Below are 7,392 nucleotides of genomic sequence, written 5' to 3'. Positions count from 1 at the left end.
ATTTTTTAATGGAATCCCAGCTCCAGTGTATCAGGTAACATGTGTTAGTGAAACAAAGCATTCCTGTTTTTCAGCCAACTAATAATCAGGTTGCATTGGGTACCCCTTAATGGAAAAGAACAATTGTCATTAAAGGAACATAGCAATTAAATCACTAGGGCTAAATTGCCACATCCTCCCAGTTAGCTTTAGGAGTGGGCTTTTTGTGATGCAATCTCCACCAAAATTTCTTCACGAAGATTCTCTTGCTATGCGTCACAAGGGAAGAAGGCAAAGGTTTGCTCTCCACCTCTCCTCAAAAGCTGCTCCTAACCCTGGAGGAACTTCAAGATTTTGGGAGGCCAAAGCTCCCCGTTCAGAGGCACTAGACCACCACAGCCAACCAGAACCATCTTTGCCATGATCTCATGGAATCATAGAATGGTTAGAGTTGGAAGGGACCTTAAAGATCATCGAGGTCCAACCCCCCTGCCATAGGCAGGGACACCATCTCCCTGCTTTCCTTCAGACAGAAGGTCCCTACAAAAATTACTGTGGTTTGCAAATGTATCACCTTTTAATTGAAACTTTTCTGCTAGGAAGGCATGTGTCACCTCTCAGATCCATCTCCAGGCTATATTCACAAGCTCATACAGTAGAAGCTTCCACAGCAAGTAATTTGGGTGGGTATCACAACCGAAGCACTCCAGTTGCTGTTCTGAAAGCAGGCGTTGAGATCTTCATGTAGATGCACAGATCTCAGAAGCATGATCTGGCCCCCGGACATGATAGGTTTCCTATAAAGAACAGTGTTACTATAATCCTTCTCTTGTCATGAAATATTCAATTTTCTTTTTCATTCTCAGAAAATAAAATGCTAAATTACCCAGTTTAGTAGGTCAATGTCAAAACTTATGATGAAAAAGAATCTTCCTAAGAGAGTTTCTTAAAACCTGTATAATCAGGTTGGTAATGCTGCCCACAGGGAAAACCCATTAGCAGAAATCTCTAACACATTTCAAAAAGCTAAACCTAAGTGGATTGTGGGTGTGCCTAACTGTTTGTTATATTGTGAGCAGCCCAACTCATCTGAAAGCGTTGCTACATCTCAGCGCGTTGGTTTCCCTCTGCACGTACTTGGTGTAGAAATCTGCCAGTAGGCGGATTTTATGGAGACGAAGAAAGGAGATTTCATCTTCCTCACGTAACTGGAAGAAATTCTGCAGTTATTTTAAAGGGTTAAACTCTACTCCTGAACTTCAATAGTCAGAAATTCTATGCACACTCTCTTTTTAGAGTACTCTTCCTTCCTTCCTATCCGCTAACACAATAGGGAAAGCTTTGTTATCATTAATCATCTTCAGAGCCCTGGGGATTCTCCGAGCAGGAGCACTGCTGCAGCCACACTGGAAAAACCCATGCAAACACACAGCAAAGTTTCTTTCTGAGTTCACTCGTGTGGATTTTCATTAGTGGCTGGATTTATGAGCTGGGGACATGGTTAATGGTTCATCTAAAGTCAAAAAGAACTACATCTTTGATAAATATCACCAGAATCAATATTTAAAAAAAAAAAAAAAAAGACTTGAACTCTTTTTGTTTTTCCCTGTGCCATGAAGATCTGTAATCTGAAGTGGGGGTAAAAAGATGGATTTTTTTTTTTTTTTTAGTATAAAACCAAATAATGTCTTGCACTGCACGAAACATCATCAGATATTAGAAAAGGTAAGATAAACAGTCTGAACAGAGATGGAAATATATCAAAAATTATACATTTTTTAGAGAGAATGATTGTGTCTTAACAGAGAGTAATTTATCCAGACAAAACACCTTAAATAGCAGGTACTGTATGAGTTTAGCAGCAATTATTTGACTAATTCATCTTGTCAGCCTCCTAACAAATAGCCTCCCAAAAAAGCAGCCTGTCTCAATTTCTGGAGACTTTGAAGGAAAAGGATATCCTGTAGAAATTAAAGAAAAGCAACATGGCTGAGAAAACATTTGTAAATAAGTCATCAAGATTCTGATTAGATCTCTAACTCCTTGATCTAAATGTCTTGCTTTTTTTCATGCATTCTGCTACATAAAACTAGTTTAAAAAATAAACTCAGTAGAGAAATAAACAAGGACAACAAGCACAGACCTGATTTCTCAAACAGGCTTTTTATCTGCAGGTGCAAATTCTGCACTTTATATATAGATTATTTTTTTTTTCAATTTAATGCCTGGTCATCTTAAAAGTATAGTGCTAGCATTAATATAACCGATTGCCTATCTGAAGCTGGAAGATATGAGGCTCAGATGTGGCAAAGTGAGTCTTTAAATCTCTTCAGACAACACTTGTGAATTCCCCAAACAATCCAGCAACACAATTCTGTAACTAAAAATAAACCAACCACTTCTGACCCAGAGTCCAGTTTCAGACAACACTTGTGAATTCCCCAAACAATCCAGCAATACAATTCTGTAACTAAAAATAAACCAACTGCTTCTGACCCAGAGTCCAGTCTCAGCATCCCCAGTGCCACCCAGATTGTACAGGGCATTTGTGCTTAAAACTGCATGAACGCTAAGTAGTTGTGCAAGTGCATGTCAAGTTAAATGTCCCTACCAATCCACAAAATGATTATATTTATGCATAATTGCAGTAACTATGCATGCAGGTTAGGTCCATAGCATTGATTTTTATGTGTCTACCCTCGTGCTACTACAATATTGATAATTTGAATCTAATTTATTCTCATTGTTTATACAGCTAACAAGATGCTGTGTGTGTACACGGTGGGCTGGGAGCTAAGATTTTAAGGCACAAAGTCTTAGCTCCACAGAAGCTGCAATCTAAACAAAAAAAACCCACAAAACCGTGCACCAGAGAGTGGATTGGTCTTCACTCTACTGAGAAACCCAAGGGAGAAAACAAAAGCAAGCAACAGGAGATGACAGGAACAGTAAGGCAGAAGGATTGGGCAGAGCACAACAGGAATAACCAGGCACATGACATAAAAGTTCACAGCGAAGGTGAAGACCCGGGACTTGGGAGATATATGGAAATGCTGTACACTGCAAGGCTTCCAACAGTGGGCACATTTAACATCAGATTTCTATTACTAAAAAGGGATTTTCAATGTTTTCCCACTTCAGTAGAACACTGAGAAGATAAATACAGTAAGGAAGAAGAGGTGGTGACCAAATTGTGGCAACAGCGACCACAGCTGTGGACATATCTGAGGGTAGGATGAGGGATCTCACCAGGATGCAGTAGAAGATGCTAAATAAGTAACAAATTATCTCCCTTCTACCCTAGACAATGTCTGTTCCCTCACCTACTGAGACCTCTCTCCAAAGGAAGCAGGCTGTAAGGCCACATTTGTGACACAGTGCTCTTCCAAAATCAGGCTGCTTTTTGCAGGCTTTGGAGCAGGCACACCTTGAGACACGTGGTCTCACCAAGGACAGTGTCCTCACCCCACTGTCTTTTATCTGCCAGCTCCCATGTTGGGGAGCCTGTTCCCCCAGATGCTTTCTCCCATCATTTAAATGCTGCTTTAGACAACATTTTTTTTCCTCCTTTTGATTGATGTCCAGCCCAGCACATTATCCCTTCCTTTAAATTGATGTCACTTTCTTTAAGAGCCTAAGCATTACTCTAAACTGTGTTTTAATTGCTATTTATATGTCCCTCAAGTGTGCAGAACCATGAATTGTTCAGCAAAGGCCAGGACATTTTATAAATAAAATCCTCACTTGCTACTGAGAATGGTAATATTAGCTGGCAGCATCTGGATACACTTTCAAAGTGAAGATTTTACTTTTACAAGACAAGGATAAAAACGCAGATGGCATAAGCTAGTGTGAAACCTGCAGAAAGCTTTTTTTCCCCCCTGTTCTTCCAATACCATCGTAAGTCAGCGAGTGGGAGGAAAGTTAAAGCTTACATACATCCCAGCATGCCAGCCCATGCCCTACTGAGATACTTGACTGTCTAGTGCTTCTAAGCAGCTGGAAAAATGTCAAACTGTCATCGCTGATTAAAATGGGATTTTATAGAAAGCATCATACGTATTGTCAGAATTCTAGACTTATTTCGCACGATGGAAATACAAAAAGTTGCTAATTTTGCTTCAAAAACAGATTTTCCTCGTGTTTCCTTCTGTATTCTCCTGGGATCCACTCAAGCCTGTACATAGCCAGTAATTATGGCCTCCATCTTATTGTGGAGAGTTGGGGATTTACCCACCGCGATTTTTCGCTGCCAAAGCCTGTGCTCCTCCTCAACAGCCTGGAGTCACGCTGGTGTCTGCACATCAACATTTATGCCACTTGCTGTCTCCAGGCTCATTCCCGAGCACTTGAGTGGAGCTGATGCCGGCGATTTTGATCTCCACGGCTCACCTGCAGCTCCCTGCCTCTCCCTCCCTCAACTGAGGAAGTAACTAGCTCTGTTGTAGCAAACACCTTGTTAGAGATAAGAGGACCGCGCTACCGTATCAGCCTTTACTCAGATTTTTGGATTGACAGCCCAGGACTTCCTTCTTCTCTTGCCATCATGAGATCTACCATTATTTTAATTTCCCGAACCTCGACAGGGTGGTAACGATACTGTCCTCTCTATTAGGTGGCAAACTTTGTGTGACATGTAACCCCTTCCTATGCATGCACAAAGATGGCATCAGCCAACCTTGCTGGTATTCACTCACCAAAAGCTCTGTGTAAACAAGACCTAGAAGATACTTGACACAGAGCACAGAAAGGGAAGATCCAAGAGTCAAGAGCCAGTGGGAGATGGCACCAATGGTGTTACAAGGGGGGTCAATTAAAGCTTCTGCACCCCAGGCAGGCCAATGCTGTCCCACCAGCCTAGGACCCAGCTGGCCATGCTGGGGCAACCAGAACCTGCCAGCCACGGGAGATGGCACCAATGGTGTTACAAGGGGGGGCAGTTAAAGCTTCTGCACCCCAGGCAGGCCAACGCTGTCCCACCAGCCTAGGACCCGGCTGGCCATGCTGGGGCAACCAGAACCTGCCAGCCACGTGGGGTGACCCCAGCACAGTCAACAGATCCATGGGGTGGCCCAGGCCCATGGGGTGACCCCAGCACAGTCAACAGATCTGTGGGGGTGACCCCAGATCCATGGGGTGACCCCAGTCCTGTGGAGTGACCCCAGCACAGCCAACAGACCCATGGGGTGACCCCAGTACAGTCCCCAGATCCACGGGGTGACCCCAGATCCATGGGGTGACCCCAGTCCTGTGGAGTGACCCCAGCACAGCCAACAGATCCATGGGGTGACCCCAGCACCAGCACAGTCCCCAGATCCATGGGGTGACCCTAGATCCATGGGCTGACCCCAGCACCAGCACAGACCCCAGATCCATGGGGTGACCCCCGTACAGTCCCCAGATCCATGGGGTGACCCTAGATCCATGGGCTGACCCCAGCACCAGCACAGACCCCAGATCCAGACCCCAGCACCAGCACAGTCCCCAGATCCATGGGGTGACCCCAGATCCATGGGCTGACCCCAGCCCCAGCACAGACCCCAGATCCATGGGGTGACCCCAGCACAGTCCACAGATCCATGGGGTGACCCAGGCCCATGGGGTGACCCCAGCACAGCCAACAGATCCATGGGGTGACCCCAGCCCCAGCACAGTCCCCAGATCCATGGGGTGACCCCAGCCCTATGGAGTGACCCCAGCACAGTGAACAGATCCATGGGGTGGCCCAGGCCCATGGGGTGACCCCAGCACAGTCAATAGATCCATGGGGTGACCCCATTCCCAGAGCAGTCCCAAGCCCCTTGGGGTGACCCCAGCCCTGTGAGGTGACCCCTGTCCCCAGCGCAGTCTCCATCCCCATGGGATGACCCCTGTCTCCATTGCAGTCCCCAGTCCCATGGGGTGACTCCCAATGCACCTACTCAGGGTTAGGGGTGACCCCAGCCCTGCAGTCCCTGGGGACAGGGGCTGGCTGACCCCAGGTTTTCCCCCCATGGCAGGCACCCCAGCCCCACGGTGGGTGACCCCTGAGGCCACACCGCAGGGTCACACACCAGGCCTTGCTCCTCACCTCTCAGCCCAGCACGTGCCATGGCTGCTCCCGGGCAGCCCACCAAACCCAGCCCTGTGGTGGGGCGGCCACCACAGGCCTCGTTTCCAAATGCAGCATGGACATTGGTGGGAGACGATGGTCAAGCAAGTGGTGAGCTGAGCACCAAGCCAGGCTGCTCAATTCCAGCCTTAAAACGCTGCCTCACCTGCACTGATGGCCCAGACCAGGTTGCCTAAGTCTTCTTCTAAAGCCTCTCCTCCTTGTGCTTCCCTGAGCTCCCAGGAATGCCACTGCCAGCTCCCTGCCGTCCTCCTGCCAAGCTGAACTGCAGTCAGGAGGCCCAGGAGGAGGGTCTGCCTGCCCCGAAAGAGATCCCCTTCCATCACCCACACTTATGGTCCTACAGAAGATATGGGTTTGAACACATTTGGCTCACAAGCATGGCAGTGCTTCGAGCATGTCTTGGAGGACCTGAAATGGAAACAAACCTGGATTCTCTACTGACATTTGTGCTGGGAGGTCATGGAGATAATCAGTTAATCTTCGAAGAAATGGGGCCAGTTGGTAAGGGGGCAACTGCCAGAGCATCACAAAAATATAAATTCTGCCATCTTCGAGCATGTCTTGGAGGACCTGAAATGGAAACAAACTGGCAGTGCTTCGAGCATGTCTTGGAGGACCTGAAATGGAAACTAACCTGGATTGCTGGATTCTCTACTGACATTTGTGCTGGGAGGTCATGGAGATAATCAGTTAATCTTCAAAGAAATGAGGCCAGTTGGTAAGGGGGCAACTGCCAGAGCATCACAAAAATATAAACTCTGCCATAACATGCAATCATAGAATCATCTAGGTTGGAAGGGACCTTCAAGATCATCTAGTCCAACCATCAACCTAACTCTGACAAAAAAAACATCACTAAACCGTATCCCCCAGCACTATGTCAACCTATCTTTTGAACACCTCCAGGGATGGTGCCTCAACCGCTTCCCTGGGTAGCCCATTCCAAGGCTTGATAACCCTTTCAGTGTAAAAATTTTTTCTAATATCCAACCTGAACCTCCCCTGGTGGGGAGCTCCAATTATTATTCCTTTTTTTCCTTTTTAGCCAGTCACTGCATCACTCTGAGCAAGAGGGGAGAATAAAATGACCTTGTTGCAAACCTTTCCAAACAGCACAAAATGGTGTGAGCAGAGCCCTCCACACAGTGTGCCTGCAGCCCCCTACACCAGTGGTCAAACCTCAGCCTAACCCAGATCTCTGGGCAAAACAGAAGGTTCAAAAGTTAATTTTTCTCACCTGGACTGCTCTGGATTGTTTTTAACCTCTCCCAGGACAGACTGCAATCAGGCAAAGGCAA

The sequence above is a fragment of the Calidris pugnax genome, unplaced genomic scaffold (genome assembly GCF_001431845.1).
Source record: "Calidris pugnax isolate Ruff unplaced genomic scaffold, ASM143184v1 scaffold28, whole genome shotgun sequence".
Lineage (NCBI taxonomy): Eukaryota > Metazoa > Chordata > Aves > Charadriiformes > Scolopacidae > Calidris > Calidris pugnax.
This window is presented reverse-complemented; position numbering follows the sequence as displayed.